Raw genomic sequence first — 18957 nt, forward strand, 5'->3', positions numbered from 1 at the left:
CTGTTATTTTTGTTGTTAGAAGTGTAATTATGCTTCTATGTCTCTCTTCTTTTGGTGTTGTTGCAAGGAGATTATTGTCTTGTTTTTTTCTAAGGTGTAGTTTCCTACCTTATATGGAGTTTTCCATTTATTATCCTATGCACAGTTGTAGGAAGATAATTGTGCAAATTTGGTTTTGTCATGGAATATCTTGGTATCTCCATCTATATTAATCGAGTGTTTTGCTGTATAAAATAAACTGGGCTGGCATTTGTGTTCTCTTAGGGTCTGTATGTCATCTGCCCAGGATCTTCTGGCTTTCATAGATTCTGGTGAGAAGTCTGTTGTAATTCTTTATATTGTACTTGACCTTTTTTTCCTTACTGCTTTTAAAATTCCTTCTTTGTTTTATGCATTTGGTGTTTTGACTATTATGTGACAGGAGAAATTTCTTTTCTGGTCCAATCTATTTGGAGTTCTGTAGGCTTCTTGTATGTTTATGGACATCTCTTACTTTAGAAAAGTTTTCTTCTATAATTTTGTTGAAGATATTTACTGGTCCTTTAAGTTGGGAGTCTTCACTCTCTTCTATACCAATTACCCTTAGATTGGATTTCATTGTGTCCTGGATTTCCTGGATGTTTTGTACTAGGAACTTTGTGCATTTTATGTTATCTTTGATGTTTGTGTTGATGCTTTCTATGGCATATTTTGCCCCAGAGATTCTCTCTTTTATCTCTCGTATTCTGTTGGTGGTACTTACATCTATGACTCCTGATCTCTTCCCTAGGATTTTAATTCCAGGGTTGTCTCCCTTTGTGTTTTATTTATTGTTTCTATTTCAATGTTTAAATTCTGTATGGTTTTGTCCATTTTCTTCACCTACTTGGTTGTGTTTTCCTGTAATTCTTTAAGAGATTCTTTAAGGGATTTTTGTGTTTCCTCTTTAAGGGCTTTTATTTTTTACCTGCTTTGTCCTGTATTTCTTTGAGGGAGTTTTTTATGTCCTTCTTAAAATCCTCCATCACCATCCTAAAATGTGATTTTAAATGTAAATCTTGCTTTTCTGGTGTGTTTGGATATATATTATTTTCTTTGGTTGGAGAAATGGGCTCTGATGATGCCAAGTAGTCTTGGTTTCTGTTGCTTAGTTTTCTGTGCTTGCATCTTGCAGTCAGGTTGTCTCTGGTGTTGGCTTGTCTTGTTTACTCTGAAAGTACCTTGGCCCTCCTGGAGGCCTGTGTGTCAGCACTCCTCTACCCCTGTTTTCTTTCAGCTGGATATGGTGTATAGGCACTTCTGGTGACTGGCTTTTAGCTCTCAGCACAGGCAGATACCTGAAGGCTCTTACCGCCGACTGCTCCTAGGTCCCTGTGCCCAAGGGGCACAGATGGCACTAGGTGATTTCCTCTAGGGTCAGGAATTTGGGCAGTAAGTATTTGTCTTCTCTGGGATCTCAGGAGAGTCTGCACTTCTAACGGTCCAGCTCTCCTCCCCACAGGATTTGGGTGCAGAGAGCTGAAGTACTGGTTCAGTTCATTTTTGGGTGCAGCAAGAAAGCAGTTGGTTCCTGCTGCTGACTGCTCCTATATTCCTGTATCCAGAGGCACTATTCAGTTTCCTCTTGGGCTAGAAATGTGAGAAGAAGTGGGCAGAAATAGAGGTCTGTCCTGAGGTCTCAGGATTGTCCACACTTCTGGGAGTTCAGCTCTCTCTCCCATGGGATTTGGGTACAGGGAGCTGAGGGATGGGTTCCAAATAAATTTAAAAAATAAAATAAAAAAATTAGTTTTAAACTCTATCAACCTTTCAAATAAGAAGTATCATTGTTAAAATCTAAGTCTCATAGTAACTGAATAATGAGAGTCAGGAAGTAATAATAGGAGATACTGATTCTTTGAAAATTCAAACCAACTGCACATAGTTTTAAACGTGAAAACAACCACTGAAACTATAGTGCATGTAATACTGAACTGCTAATGTTCTATCTTTGACAATAGGACACGTCCTTTGACCTAATAACAGTGATAGTGCTAATCTTCCTCACCATATGTTTATGACTACAATCATGATTAATAATTGATCTATGATTTGCTAAACATTTAAAAGTATGATTTTTCCAATAACAATAATTTAAAGATTTTATTTTTTTTCCAGGTTTCCAATTTGGAATGTTTCCCCTGCTCATGAGCTGAGTGTCTGAGGTTACTATGTCATTAAGAATTACACTTCTTTGATTACTGTGTCTCATTATTTTAAAGCCAGCAGATTTCAAGCCTTTGGTTTGTTTATCTTTATCTTGGAAATACTGTATCAATACTATACTAATCCCCAAATGACTTTATAATTTTTAAACATTCATATTTAAATTAACATTTTAAGGAGACTAATTTACCTGTAACTTTTTTCCTGTTATAGCACAGTATCTCACTTTAACATATACATGCAAATCCACTTATACTGATGACACCTCTGGTCACTGACAAAATGCTGAAAGACAAAGGCTTATTGTACCTGTCTGTTGGAGACCACGCAGAGTAACAGAATAAGATTTCCTTTTAGTACAAACAAACATAACTAAACAAACATAACTTACAAAATACTATATTTTTCTTTGATGCACATTTAAAGAATTGATAATTTGCTTTACAAACATTGCATTAGTATATTTTATGTTACAAGAAATGGAATGCCAGACTAGATGATATTTAAAAATTAAAACAATTGTCCATTAGTTTATAGTACTGAAACCTGACAAGCCCAACTATATTGTCTGCATCTTCTCATTATCTGATAAGGACTTTGCTGCTGGGTCAAGAATAATATTTATAATATTTCCAAAGTCACTGTGGCATGGAAATTCAATGGTATATAATACTTCAACCTTATCTAACACTCATTACTTCCAAAAATTATTTAGTATATCATTGGCATATTACTTAAAGGATTTTATTTTAAGAACATGGTATTTGAAGAACATTTTCAAAGGTAGTGAAACATACGAAGAACATGAAATGCATGGAATGATTTTTTTTCCTCTAAAAATTTTTTTTATTTTTTATTGTGTGTGTATGCATGCATGCTTGTGTGTGCATGTGCATTGGTGTTCATGTGAGTGTGTATGTGTGTGAATGTATGTGTATGTGTTTATGTGTGTGTGTACCTGAGTGCAAGTGCCAGCAGAGAATAGTAGAGAGTGTCAGGTCCTTGGAACTGGAGTTACTGGCAGCTGTGAGCCCCTGAATATGCTCACTGGAAACCAAAATCAAGTTCTCTCCAAACTACATCCCAGATAAATTCACAGCTAGTGTTTACTGTTTTACAGCTGTGTTCTCCTAGCAGTCTATTCATTTTAAAAATTTTGAATAACTTCCTTTGTTCATCATAGCAACAGATAGCATAAGATGCTATTAATATTCTAAGTAGACTTTCTATTCTTGAACATTATTATTTCTCAGTCAATTTTAACAGTAATTGAAAATCATCCCCCTAATCATAAGTTTGTTTCTTATGGAGAATAAAGTGTATTCTAACTCTGTCAGTCCAACCTTCTATAATCAGTTTTATAGCTGATTATCATCTATGAGCTCTATAAGAAAAAATTGAATACGTGGCAAGGTAGCAAATTTTTATACAATTCTGCTGTCAATTTCTGAAAATTGACAGTAAAACCTCACACAATTCACAGTATGATCAAGTCAGTATAAGCTGAGATTTTTCAAAACATGTAAATAATCTACACTGGTGGTTTTTACAGTGATTATTTCAAATTTGAAAAAGAACTATAAGAATTTGAAATTATATCTTTTTTTCTGCCTAACAGATAATTTGGAACATTTCATGCTTTGACTTATAAACTGAATTGTTTGCGAAAGTCTTTAAACCTAGGAAATGAACTACAAAAGACTCATGAGAATATTTCACACCTGGGTCAGGACTTGGTCTTCTAGAGTACCATTTCATCATGTGATCATGGATAGTGCAGTTGAATGGAACTTCTTATCCCTTAAGGATTTGAAGATTAATACTTCTCCAACGCTTATTTGTATCAAGTAGTAAACTTTATTATTTAAAGATGTATGCAATGAATTGTAGCTTTTATTTTCCCAGAGCTAAGTAGTTAACCTGAGCCAAGCTAAAATGTAGAAGTGTTTTAATCAAGACAATATATTTCAACTCTGGGAATGACTTCCACTGATCCCAGTTAACAATAACAATTTTATGGCCAATTAAAACAATTTTAGTACACAATTGTTTCTTTTTCATGGTTATTTTAAATGATTATGGCAGAAAACACATTTCTGCATTAAAATGTCTTCTAAATCTATTATTCCTTCTTGATTACTGATTAAAGTCATAATAAAATACAGCATATAGCGTTCTATGACTATAGTGTTATTTAATGCCTTTGTTATATATTTTTAAAAAATAACCACTTAGGGGTTCGGGATTTAGCTCAGTGGTAGAGCGCTTGCCTTGCAAGCGCAAGGCCCTGGGTTCGGTCCTCAGCTCCGAAAAAAAAAAAAAAGAAAAAAAAATAACCACTTAATGTCAACTGTATATATGTGTGATTAATGTGATTTTAAAACCATTTTTTAAATTACTTTTAAAGTATTAATATTTTAAAACTCTATTTATATAACTCATCATTTATTGCAAAACACAATGACATTATTAATTTACATTTAATAAATAATTTTATTACTAAGAGATTAAAATTTACTGATCTCAGATTGTGAAGCAGGTGAGATAAGAATCACCTCTCTCTGGGGCACTTGAACAGGTGTTAAACATTATTCAGCAGCTATTAAACTCTGGTAAAAATTCATTAGGAATTTTAATAGTAAGTCTTTTGTAAATAGTCAGCCCCTCATTCCCTCTCTTTGTTCTCATGTAAATCAGTAAGTTATTGTCCATTGGGTTGTTGACTCCTTGAATGATAGCTATCAGCGCTCCATCTGCCAGTGAGGCAGCTTTCTGGGCCAATCTGAAACAACACTTGCTTTTTTGAACACTCTAGAAATACCTTGAGGAAGACCCCTTTCAGTCACAACTCTTTACTACTGATGCACAGTTCTGAATTCTGGACGTATCCATCCTTCTTTAGTTGTTTCAATCATCTTTTGACAGATTTTTTTTTTTTACTTTAGCTTTTACTGTTACAATCCTAGCAGAGGAATATGTGTACACTTTCTCTTTCAGAACAGCAGAAGACTTGTAACTGCTGCAAATATAGTCCTTCATATTCATAGGCACTGCTATAATTTGATACAAGCTCAATTTCTCATTTAAATGCTATTTCCTTTATTGGGGGGGAAACACAGTCCTTCTTTGCTTAAAGGTCTGCTCTAATTGGTATGAACACATCTCATTGACCATATAAGCAGAACGTTTGGCTCTCTTTATGAACTGGACAGGAGATGTACTCCTATTTTGCCTACTTCTATTGTCTCGTCAAGATTAATAAAAGCATTATTCAAGAAGGGAGAACAAAATGCTCACGGGAGGAAATTCATGGACAAAGAGTAGCAGGGACTGAAGAAAAGATCATGCAGAAACTGTCTCACCTGGGGATCCATTCCATATGCAGCCACAAAACCCAGTCACTATTGCTGATGCCAAGAAGTGCTTGCTGACAAGAGCCAGATATGGGTGTCTCCTGAGAGGCTCTGCCACAGCCTACTGATATAGATGAGGATAGTTACAGCTAACCAATGGACTGAAAAAGGAGACCCAATGGAGGAGTTAGAGAAAAGACTGAAGGAGCTGAAGGGGTTTGCAACCCCACAGGAAGAACAATATCAACCAAAAAGAAGCCCCCAGATCCCCTAGGGACTAAACCATCATCCAATGAGTACTCATGGAGGGACCCATGACTCCAGCCACATGTCTAAAAGAGAATGGCATAGTCCAACATCACTACAAGGAAAAGTTCTTGACTCTGGGGAAGTGAAGACTCATTTCCCCAATGTAGGATAATGCTAGGGCGTTGAAGTTGGAGTGGGTGGGTGAGAATGGGAGCATTGTCATAGAAGCAAGGGAGGTGGGTATGAGAGAACAGGGAAAGCGGTTAACATTTGAAATGTAAATACATAAAATATCCAAGAAAATAATTTTTTTAAAAAAATGGAAAAAAGGGCATCATTCAAATGATCTTTTCCTTCGTAAATTTAGGTCATCATTGCCGGTACAGAGAGCTGGCTTAGCAAGAGGAAGAGAAAGCTATGGTAAGAGCAGCAGGGCAGGCTCAGCAGCAGCAGTTTTTGTATTGTTAAAATAGTAGCTGGGGTTTAGTGAAAGAACTGATATACTACCAAAGAAAAATATAGGCAACAAAGACATGTGAACAGTAAGGACCTAAAGATAAGAAACCATGTGAGTCCAGATGGCTGGAAAATGTCCACCTGTTGGGCAATGATAACCAGAAGTCCAAGGTTTGGCCCAAGAACTTAAACAATAGACTCTGTTAAGGGCTGAGGATCCCAATATGCTAACCTCAGGATGTATGCTATTGCCAGTATAGGAATACAGTCTTATATCTGAAACTACTCTGAAAGCATATGGCTACAAAATGTCCAATTCAGCCTCACAGAAGCTGCCAAGCACTGAGCCTCAGTTGTTTAAAACTCCAACAAACCAGTAAGTACACCCAGTGATACTGGAGCGGGCTTTGAGGGGACTGAGACAGGCTTACCCCAAAACAGGCTTTAATCTGGCAGTTCAAGAGAGTAGACCTAAATTTCTGTGTTCCAGAACTGGGGTAGTCCAGACAAGGGTGTAAAGCAAGCTGCTCCATCAGAAGCTGCTAGACCTCCTAGCCAGAGGCAAGAGCAGTGAGTCAGCAACTGTTTCCGGGTTTCCCTAGCAATTGTTTCTAGGCTTTCTCTCAGCAATGGTTATAAAATGCTCCCAGAGCCCTAGGCAATCCCAAAGACTTCCATACCCTAGAGACCAACCTAACCAACTAAGATAAATTCCTTCCCTGGAATTCTCCTAGTCTGCTTTAAATTGAGTCTATGAGCTTATCTGGGTGTCTCCCTCTTGGTAAATGGTAGATCCCGGCATGCTGGACTTCTGCAGAATAAAACAATCTTTGCTTTTGCATACTATTTGAGTCTGGGGTATCATATTTCTGTGAATCACTGAGAATTATAGCTTCAGAAGTTAGGCTATAACGTTCTGGATCTAGGTAGATCTTCCAAAGGCTCTCAATTACTGGAAGAGATTTTTACCCACAATTCTTATCTAGACAGAGAAAAAGAACTCCAATCAGCAGATTGATAACAGTTATCTAGAAGTCATGCCAGTTAACAATAATTATAATAATTTTTCTTGAGATTAAGGTTTACTTCAAAGTTTTTAAAATATAAAAGTATTTTATTGAAATAAATATTAATAAAAATGCAAAATACTAAGTAATGTTAGACTTATTAGTATACTTCTTCCTTTACTAAACGATTTGCATTAAAGACTAAATCCAATAAGTTATGCTAATTTGTACAAAATATTTCATTTTGATATATATGTTCTGCTCTATACAATCTGATTTAGACAAAAGGCTTTGAAGTAAATGAGATTAAAAATGTTGCTGGTATGATGACAGATATCTGAAATCTCATTTACTTAAGTCACAAAGCTAAGAGGACAACTTAAGCCTAGAGCAGAAAACACACTTGAGTTCTGTATTTATGTGTGTGTGTGTGTGTGTGTGTGTGTGTGAAGGAGGCCTTGATATTATTTGGTGTGAGACTCATAAATAGTTGAGATTAAATAAGTATTGTACTTTGAACTTCCACGGGTATATAGCATTTTGGATGGAATATTTATAAAAGTAAAATGTAATTTTACTAAACTTAGAATATTCATTTTAAATAAAATATGATAATATGAAATTTCATGTGATGTATTTGTAGACATAGGATATCAACTCTGAATTAGGATCAATGATTGATGGATTTCCATATTAACCATTGAGCACACATAGAACAAAATCGTTAGCTCTATACTGACTAGTTTTATGTCAGCTTGATACAAGCTAGAGTCATTGGGGAGGAAGAATCTCGGTTGAGATTATGCCTCCATAAAATCAAGCTGTAATAGAGTTTTTTAAGTTAGTAATTGGGGGAGGAGGGTCCAGAGCATTGTGGGTGGTGCCATCTCTGTCCTAGTTGTCCTGGGATAGCTAAGAAAGTAGGTTAGCATCTAGGGTAATTCGAGCATTTTGGCTAATATCCACTTATCAATGAGTGCGTACCATGTGTGTTTTTCTGTGATTGGATTACCTCACTCAGGATGACATTTTCCAGTTCCATCCATTTGCCTATGAATTTCATAAATTGTTCATTCATTGTTTTTGATAGCTGAGTAATATTCCACTGTGTAGATATACTACATTTTCTGTATCCATTCCTCTGTGGAAGGGCATCTGGGTTCTTTCCAGCTTCTGCCAAGTACAAATAAGGCTGCTATGAACATAATGGAGCATGTGTATTTGTTATATGTTGGGGCATTTTTGGGTATATGCCCAAGAGAGGTATAGCTGTGTCCTCAGGTAGTTCAATGTCCAATATTCTGAGGAACCTCCAGACTGATTTCCAGAATGGTTGTATCAGTCTGCAATCCCACCAACAATGGAGAAGTGTTCCTCTTTCTCCACATCCTCGCCAGTTCAAGTGCTCAAATTACCCTAGATGCACAGAACACATAAAACTCAAGAAGGATGGCCAAAATGTAGATGCTTCACTCTTTCTTTAAAAGGGGAACAAGACTACCCTTGGGAGGGAATAGGGAAGCAAAGTTTAGAACAGAGGCGGGAGGAACACCCATTCAGAACCTGCCCCACATGTGGCCCACACATATACAGCCACCAAACTAGATAAGATGGATGAAGCAAAGAAGTGCAGGCTGACAGGAGCCGGATGTAGATCGCTCCTGAGAGACACAGCCAGAATACAGCAAATACAGAGGCGAATGCCATCATTAAACCACTGAACTGAGAACGGGACCCCCATTGAAGGAATCTCAGAAAGGACTGAAAGAGCTTGAAGGGGCTTAAGACCCCATATGAACTATAATGCCAACCAACCAGAGCTTCCAGGGACTAAGCCACTACCCAAAGACTATACATGGCCTGACCCTGGGTTCCAACGTCATAGGTAGCAATGAATAACCTAGTAAGAGCACCAGTGGAAGGGGAAGCCCTTGGTCCTGCCAAGACTGAACCCCTAGTGAACGGGATTGTTAGGAGGAGGGTGGTAGTCAGGGGAGGATGGGGAGGGGAACACCTATAAAGAAGGGGAGGGGGAGGGGTTGGGGGAATGTTGTTCTGGAAACTGGGAAAGAGAATAACAATTGAAATGTAAATAAGAAATACCCAATCTAATAAAGATGAAAAAAATTTTAAAGAAAAAAATAAAAGAAAGTAGGTTAGCCAATGTGTGAGTAACAAGCTGGCAAGCAGCAGTCCTCCATGGCCTCTGCATCAACTCCTGCTTTCAGATTCCTTCCCTGTTTGTGTTTCTCTCCTTAAATTCTTTGGAGGATGAACAGTGAAGTATAAGTATACTTATGGAAGTATAAGCCAAAATAACACATTCCTCCCCATTACTAACCCTAATAAAGATAAGTCACATATTTCAAAATTCAGAAAGAAGAATTCATAAAATCGTTTTAAACCATAGGATTCAAACTTTAAGATTCAGTATTTGAACATGGTCTTGATGAGGAAATATTTAAGAGAGAATGAACTTTTCAAATACAGCATTCAAAAAGATCCTGAGATGTGTTTACAAACCAGTGACTGACCATTTTGTGTGTTGGATCAATTCAGATTTGGGTTTTTGTTTGATTGTATGATTGATTGACTGTTTCCTGTCATACTATTATTGCCTTTGCAAGTGTGGGCATGCTACAGCTAGTTGAACATCATTTATAGAAAGGGCAGCCACTTGGCAGAGTATTTAAGGCAGTCACCATCGAGTACCCTCTATACCCAGAGAACTGTTTCATATGCAGGCAGCCCAGTCTAGTATATGTCATATTTCAAATAGTGTCTATTTGTTCATTAATGTATATGTCAAATAAATGTTTATTTGAAAGAGAGAAGAAACATGCAGCTAATTTTTTTCTGTAAGGGCTCTAAAGTTCTTATTTATCTATTAGACTTAATAAAAAATGACACACCTTATTAGAAATAATTTTTGCTAAATATCTCTACAATTTTTATTTTTTAATTTAAAATATATTATTCTTACAAACATTCTGACCACAGTTTCTCTCCTCTATCCCTCTAGTCTCCCCCCAACCCCCAGCCTCTCCCCCAACCTCTCTCCTTTCTTTTCCCTAGATCCACTCCCTCTGTTAAAAAAAAAGCAGGCCTCCAAGAGACAAGTAATAAACAGGAGAAAAAATATACAATAAGACAAGACAAAAATCCTTCACACTGAGGCTGGCCAAGGCAACTCAGGAGGAGGAAGAGTCCCAAAAACATGCAAAGGAGTCAAAGGCACACTTGCTTCCACAGTGATGAGTCCCATGAAAACACCAAGTGAACAGCCACAACATATACACAGAAGACTTGGTGCACACCTCTGCTAGCCCCATGCTTGACAATTCTGTCTCCTACAAACTTTCCACCAATCCCTCTTCCTTAGTATGCCCTGAGCTCTGATGAAAGGTACCTGATGATGAACTCCATTTTAGACTTTCATAGTACATAATGTCTCTGAATATTCTCTCACTTACTGCGGGATGAAGCACCACTCTATTAGTATAACAGAATATCATTAATTATCATTTCATTGTTTTTTGTTGGTTTGTTGTTTGGCTTTGTTTGTTTATTTGTTTTGAATACTCCCATTTGGTTTTGTCCTAGTTCTCCAGTCTATCTAGTCTCTGGTTCCTGAACATCCCAGAATTGTTAGGCACAGACTTCCTCTCATGGTATGGAACTCAAATTAAATCAAACAGTCGATGACTATGCTCACAAGTTCTCTGCCACCTTTGTTCCAACATATTTTGCAAGCAGGCTTGGAGGATTGTAGGTCAAAGGTTTCATGGCTGGGTTGGTGTCTTAGATAGAGTTTTACAGCTGAGAAAAGATACCATGACCAAGGCAACTCTTATAAGGACAACATTTAACTGGGGCTGGCTTACAGGTTCAGAGGTTCACTCCATTATCATCAAAGTGAAAGTGTGGTAACATCTAGGCAGGCATAGTGCAGGAGGAGATGAGAGGTGCACATATTCATCTGAAGGCTGCTAGCAGAATACTGACCTCCAGGTAGCTAGGATGAGTCTCTTAAAGCCCATACCCACAGTGACACACCTACTCCAACAAGGACACACCTTCTAATAATGCCATTCCCTGGGCCAAGCATATAAAGACCATCACTGTTTGTATCCTAGCTTCTCTTTTAATCGTCTACACAGTAGAAAACTGTGCCCTAGAGACTAAAATGTAGGGATGATGGCTCCACGCAGGCACCAGCTCAAACTCATTAAGTTCAATTAGCTGTATGGATGTTTTCCTCAGCAATGGAGTCTTGCTGTCAGTTTTTAGAGAGCAACCTTCTGTCCTATCATCACCTTGGATTGTTTGGGGATCACAAAAGGCCTTTCTTTCCCAACAGCTCAACCAAATGCAACCCTGTCTCCACACTGGAAGCCTTGCCTGGCTATGAGACATGGTCAGTTCACACTCTTGTATTCCCCATTGCTAGGAGTCCTCAATTAGATAATCCTCATGGATTCCAGGAATTTTCCAATGCACTTACTTCCCATACTGTCTCCTAAATACTCCCCAATTCCAGCTGTCTCTTCCCACACATTCTCTCTCTCCATCTCATATCCTTTCCCTCCAATTGATCCCTCCTGCTCTTATTACCATAAGCTACAGGCTTCCCGTTTACCAGAAAAAAAAATCTATTCTATTTCTTCTTTCCAGTGCGACCCATGTGTTAGATCTAGGGTGATTACAGTACTAGATGCTGATCTCTGGGAGGCCTGGAGTAGTTGGTGAGTGGGATCCAGAGGAGGCATAAACATGGTGGAAGACAGAATGGAGCTGGGACTAGCCTGAGGCATTGGGTCTCCTGGGGAACATAGAGAACAGAGAAGGCTTGTAGGCAGCCTACCCAGTCTTCTGGCAAGAATGGCCTGTGGTTGAGGAAAGGGTCTCCAACTGAGCTGGAGACTGATACACAGATTCACTTGGCCAGCAGAGAATCTGTAAGATCCACCAGATGTATAAAGAGCAGGGAAGGGAGGATGCAGCTGGTGTTCTGTTACTTCATTAGTGAAAGTCTGAGGTATTGTGTCTGCTTGGGAACAGACATAGTACTTGATTTTTTTCAATGCCTTGAGATGATCAATACTTCATTCACGCACAAAAATAAACCCATTGACAAAATCAGTTGGACTTATGAATAAATAAACATCAGATAATGAAGTATTTCTTCAGGTAAATAATATATTTGTAATTTATTATATGTTTCTCTTTAAAAGCTTTTTATGAAAATTTATTTGAAGGACTCAATGCATATGACAGCTTTAAGAGTCAGTGTTTAGAGTTTTGCCTATTTGTTTGTTAAATTATTTATTTTGTTTATTTATTATTTGTTTATATGTCTCCTAGAAATGTAAGGAAGCCTTCACTGAGCAACATGGCTGCTAAAACAAGACCTGAACAAGGATAACACCATCAGACATAATAGCATGGAAAGGGTAAAGTTCAATAGCTCCTATCTGCAGACAAAAATATAGACAACTAAAGAATTCTATGACTGGAAGAAAATGTCTTTTCTAGGGAAGAGTTATCCATTTAGTTATTCAAAACAACGAAATCAGTCCTGAAATTAGATAGATATAAATGACAGACAGACAGATAAATAGATATTATAGATGAGGGATAGGTAAATAGTTATAAATATAGATATAAATATTATTTTATGGACTGAGATTATAGTGTAGTTAAATATTTTGGAAAACACACCACCACTACCACCACCACCACCACCACCACCACCACCACCAACAACAACAACAACAACAACATCAACTAAATAAAAAAAAATCAGATGCCATGAATTTGAGAAACAGTCTGAGTGGGGTGTACCTAAATGTCTGGTGGGATAAAGGCAAAGAATGGTAAGATGTAATTAAGTTTTAACTCCAAAAACTTAAAATGAGGATTTAGATTTAATAAGCTAAAGCATAACTGAGCTATAAATATTGAATATGCAGTAAAATCACACAAAATCACATATTACACACATCCACACAATATGTATATGCGTATTAGTCTGAGTGAGAATTATACCCATATATGCTGAAATACTTGAGCGCTTGGTCCACATTACTGGGATTGTTTTGGAAGAATTGGGAAGTGTGGCCATTTTGGAGAAGGTGGGTAACTGAGTGCAGCCTTTGAGGTTCAAAAAAGTCACACCATCTTGAGTTTCATGTGTGCTGTGCATCTAGGGCAATTCAAGCATTTGGGCTAATAGCCACTTATCAATGAATGCATACCATGTGTGTTTTTCTGTGATTGGGTTACCTCACTCAGGATGATATTTTCCAGTTCCCTCCATGAATTTCATAAAGGTATTGTTTTTGATAGCTGAGTAATATTCCATTGTGTAGATGTACCACATTTTCTGTATCCATTCCTCTGTTGAAGGGCATCTGGGTTTTTCCAGCTTCTGGCTATTATAAATAAGGCTGCTATGTCTTTGTTATATGTTGGGGCATCTTTTGGGTATATTCCCAGGAGAGGTATAGCTGGGTCCTCAGGTAGTTCAGGGCATCATATACCAGAGATAATTACCAACCAGGTAGTCCTGAGAACTGGACCTCTATTAGAAGAATGTTCAGTTCACTGAAGTGCTATGCTGTCTGTCTGGTGATGTTTTAATTTATAATTCACTTTTATACATCTTCAATAAAAGCTATTGAAATAAAAAAAGTCACACCAGAGGCTATGCATACTCTCAGTGTTCTGACCTATGAACATTTCTATGAGTAGTAGCCTAAAGTTCCTTGAAAAAGGCAAGCCAGAGACAACAATCAGTCTAGCTCTATGGGGTCCCGAAAGCTCCCAGGACAGGAAACAGGACAACAACTAAAAGAACCCTGCCTGGGATGCAGGGCCTCTGGAGGTAGTCAGCCTGAGACAGATGACCCTCTCATGTGGCCGCTCTGGCAGGCTAGGCAATGAGTAAGCCAGAGACGCCACCAGACCAGCATCAAGGAGTCTGCACAGGGAGCTACCCTGAGACAACTACCACTTGCACCTCACAGGCCTGAGAGAATTTTCCATGCTCAAGATGATCCCTGGCTGCCACAATGCATTGCAGGGCATAGTATACCTGAGACCTCTCCTGAGGTGACCCCCAGAAATTCAGAGATCCCAGGAGCATGTAAATTGTGGAGTAATAGAAGTGAATTAGAAATAAAAGAATGAGGGCACAATGAAGAAGGCAGAACTGGAGATTAGAAAGTAGTGAGAAATAGCCTATTGTGAATAGCTGGTGATACCGCCTGGGACCATGGTGAGGTCCTGATCCGTGCTGCTACCATGGGCCAGATCTGAGTCTGTGTCTCTGATGTAGTAAGGGTTTATTACCACAAAAGTCTAAGCAGATGTCCGTACTCTAGGATGCCCCATAGAGACATGTTGATGTTTGAAGAGTGTGTAGAATAGACATCACTCCTTATCTTGGTATCTTGGGAAAGACTGCTTTGTGGTCATGAAAGCAAGAGAGATGACCCCACATTTAGCCAGCTGCAGTATTCAGGAGAACATCCCTCCATTTTTTGGCAGGCAGACTCTGAGGATATGCGCATGGGAGAGTTGTCCCTACTTCAGGTCTCTCTCATGTGGTGACATGGAGAGGAAGAATTATTCTCCTATCCCATTAGCCCTCACCACCAGTGGCAGGTAGGAGACCTGGCCCTGGGATCATGAAATCACCAGAGTTGGCCCTGCCTCTTATCTGCTGGTCAGTGGTACAGAAGAGGAACAGGTGTACCCGCACCCCTTTTCCTTAGCCATCTATACCATGAAGGAGAGGAGTACCTGGCATTATGTGAGTAGAAGAACTGGCTATGTCCCTCACCAACTACAACACTTGGGAAAGCAAGACCTCACTTGGGCAACAGGGTAGAAGTTGTCCTGAAGTGAGATTGCTGGTGAGCTGGCCCCAAAGGTGTGAGAGTGGGAGAACCAGAGGGCTGACCAGCTTAGATACCTCTCAGGCATAGATTCCAGACTTTGAATTACCCAACCCTAACATTCAAAACTAGAGGAGCTCCTTGACACAGGGCAACTACAGGGTTTCTGAGAGGAGTCCCTGTGAGGTTTCCATACTTATTGAATAGCAGAAGCCAGAATCTTCTTAACAGACCAGAAAGTCATTACAATAAGCATTTTCAAGCAAGGAAGTATAGACAAAAGGGTATACTCTAGGACATAGTATGACACACTCCATCTTCAATAATAAGATGTTTTTCTCTGATGGGTAGATTGCTAGGGTGGGATATAGGTATTAGAGGAGGGGAGTCTGTGTGATTAGTGTGAAAGATGTGAAACAAACAAACAGACAAACAAACAAACAAATCCATACCAGGTCCAGACTACTTCTCTCTCTCTCTCTCTCTCTCTCTCTCTCTCTCTCTCTCTCTCTCTCTCTCTCTCTCTCTCTCTCTGATTCCCTCCCTCCCTTCCTCTCTCCACTCTCTCTGCCTGTAGGTAGCATGAGATAGTTCTTGAACACCATGCCTGTATGCCACTTGCCACTGTCCCCACCATGATAATATAGACTTAACTCTCTGAAACTTAAGCAGCCCCGAATTAAATGCTTTCTTTATAGACATCATCTTGTTCACGGTGTTTATTCCCATCAATAGAACAAAAACTAAAAGAATGTTTACATATTTTCTGCATTAAGAAGCTACCATTTATGATGGTCTACTTCCAAAAGAAACCTAAAAAGGGAGTTTCAGAGGTTGCAGTATCATAGCTGAAGTAGCACAAATATGGAGAAGTGTATCAAATTTAAATAATTTATTTTTATTGCTACTACTCTAAAGGAACTAAACACACACACACACACACACACACACACACAAATATGACAGCCCCCTTTAGCAGCTTATGGATAATCTGATTCCTTCATTTTGAATATGTTTTGGTAGGAAAAATATGTGTATGAAGACAGTGAGGAGAGAAGGTACAGACTGGTCTGGTCTAATTATCTGCAAAGGAGAGAGGCAGTAAAAGTCTGTTATAAAGAAATCTTAAAACACAGCAATTTTAAGTTCCCTAATTAGAAAGTGAAGCTAAATCACCAGATATGGTGGCGCATGCCTTTATCCGCAGGAGGCACAGGAAGATTTATTTTGGTGTGTTCGGAATCAAAATAGTCCAGGACAAGACGCACAACTTCCTAAGTTATTAGTGAAGTGCCCATTAAAGAAGAGGCCCACTACATGTATTGCAATGCCAAATTCTGAATTGCAAGTGACAGGACATGCTACAGAGAGTGACGAGCAAAAATTCTCATTCCTTGCTACTGGTGGTGCAAAATTTTCTATTCACTGTGGATGACAACTTGTCAGTGTCATACAAAAGTCACCTGCTCATGTCACAGGATCTAGCATCACCTGTCTGAGCAATTTAAGCAACAGTTGAAAAGTTTCATCCATATGAAAATCTCCAATGTGGTGTTTTTAGAAACTTTCTTCATGACTACCAGAACACTGAAATGATGATTATGATACTTAGTGAACAAATGGATAAGTAAGCTGTACCACACCTGCGCAATGGATTATTGAGTGATAAATAAAATCTCAGCTAGACAGATACCGCTCTGGATAAAACAATAAAGTACTTGCTGTACAACCATGAGAATCATAGTTGAGATTCCCAGCCCTCATATAAATTTCTGGTGGGTTTTGAAGACAGGAATATCTTCAGGGATGTGGCAAGGTGACCAGGTAAACAAGTAAGCATCTTTGAGCTCTGAGTTCTATTGAGTGACCCTGTCTAAATGAATAAAATAACTACTTAGGAAGACTCACAGTTATGAATCTCAAGCATCTGTGCGCATTTACCTATGAGCAGGTGCACACAAACCTACATGTGCCCTTGTACATGTGACCATCCATAGACACATGTAAAATTTAAAAAGAATGGAATGATTCTCACCAAGGAGGCTAGGCTAATATTGACACTTGCCACCAAGCATAATCATCTGAGTTCCATCTCCAGAGAGCATTTTATGGATAAAAGAATCAACTCACACAAGTATTTTCCTGATTTCATGTTACATGCTATTGCATGAGAGCATTCTTAGCCACATGTAAATAAGTAAAAAATGTGTTTGCAAAAAATAATATTAATCTCCTTAATGGTATCTGAACAAGGTACTAATCTATGAATATAGCAGAATAATCTTAGCAATTATATCATTGCTTTTTTTCCAAGTCATTTTTGGTTCTATCCTAGTTCTCTGGACTATCTGATTTCTGTTTCCTGGCTATCTGGGCAGTGCAGGATATAAGCTCTGTCTTGTAGTGTAGACCTCAAGTTAAATCAATCATTCATTGGCCATTCCAACAAGGTCTGCACCACCATTTCTCAGCACATTTCCCACCTCCCCTCATCCATTCCCCCTCCATTTTCTCTTCATAAAAGATCATGGTTCCAAAAGACAACTGCCAAACAAGACAAAACAAATAGTATATAGAACTATAAAGACAGTACTATGAGCAGTTGCCAGGGGTTCCTGATTGAGGAAGACGAAATGGCAGAACAACAATATTTGCAATACAGTGAAATTACTATGTATATCAGAAGAAAAACATAAAGAATACTCAATAACAATAATTTATTTTAGCCCTCTGTTTGCTGATGATGTAATAGTATAGGCCTAATTTTAATAATCAATGTGCCACCTGATAGAATATTGATAATGGAGCAATTAGGGGCTGTAAAGATACGATGTATGAAAACTTTTCAACCTTACTGAAACTTAAAATTTCTCTAAAAGTATAAGAATGAAATTGAAATTGAACAGTAAGGACAAATCCAATGATGCCTAGGAAAATTATTAACCCAGGAGAGACCCAGGGACAAGACATGATAAAATTTTGCTACAGTTTGAAATTTCTGTTACCACAGAGAGGAGAAAATATGAATTATTCAAGCCAAATCATGAGACCCTGAAAACTCTTACAAGCTTTTTAGATTATGACTCACAGAAAAAAATATATTTTTCATGAGTGTATGCCATATATGTTCACAAACCCTTATCTTCATACACAGCACAAACTATAAAACTCTCCCCTTATATGTGCCCTGTATTCCATGGTCTCCTATATTTAAATTTATTTTAAAATACAAGAAACACAGTTTATTTTTATGACTCTAGTTTTATGACCTCTCCCAGAAGCAGTTTTGTTCACATCAGAGTGTTGTATGGTTGGTCACACAAAGACGGAGCATTCTTTATTGTTTGGAACAATCAGAATGTATAGGAAAAATTATCTTCTGTCAGTATGGTCATTTGCAGGGTGAGTTCAGTTGAGGAAATGAGGGTGTATTTTTGAAATGACACATAGACATCTGATTGAATGACTATTCCATCTTCCCCTCAGGCTATGAGCATGGTTCCAGTGGCTGACAGTTCTTGAATCTTAACTTTAACATTGTCTTCCTGAGAAATATCTGCATTAGCCACAAGAATTACTGAGGGATACACCAAGTCAAGAAAAGGCAGGCATAATTCCCAGGCCTGTCACAAAGAAGCTGTGCTCCACTAATCAGGAGGGAGTGGATGAATGAAATGGGGCAAAGAATCTGATGCAGGTGAATTCGGAAATGTCATTTGGGGTTTATTTTGAGAGGAAGAAAACAAAAAAACAAAAAAGAAATATGCTCTTGTTCACAAGAGGAGTTGAAGATGGTTTGAAAAACAA

The 18957-nt window shown here is 38.3% G+C and overlaps 1 long non-coding RNA gene and 1 pseudogene across 4 annotated transcripts in view; both read left to right on the forward strand.

Annotated features, from left to right (window-relative positions):
• LOC147996301 (uncharacterized) overlaps positions 1-18957 on the forward strand; it is a 425118-nt gene that overhangs the window by 243205 nt on the left and 162956 nt on the right. The gene's annotated exons all lie outside the window — the stretch shown is intronic.
• Positions 13902-14014, forward strand: LOC120101359 (small nucleolar RNA SNORA17; annotated as a pseudogene).

Source organism: Rattus norvegicus, chromosome 2 (genome assembly GCF_021556685.1).
Source record: "Rattus norvegicus strain SHRSP/BbbUtx chromosome 2, alternate assembly SHRSP_T2T, whole genome shotgun sequence".
Lineage (NCBI taxonomy): Eukaryota > Metazoa > Chordata > Mammalia > Rodentia > Muridae > Rattus > Rattus norvegicus.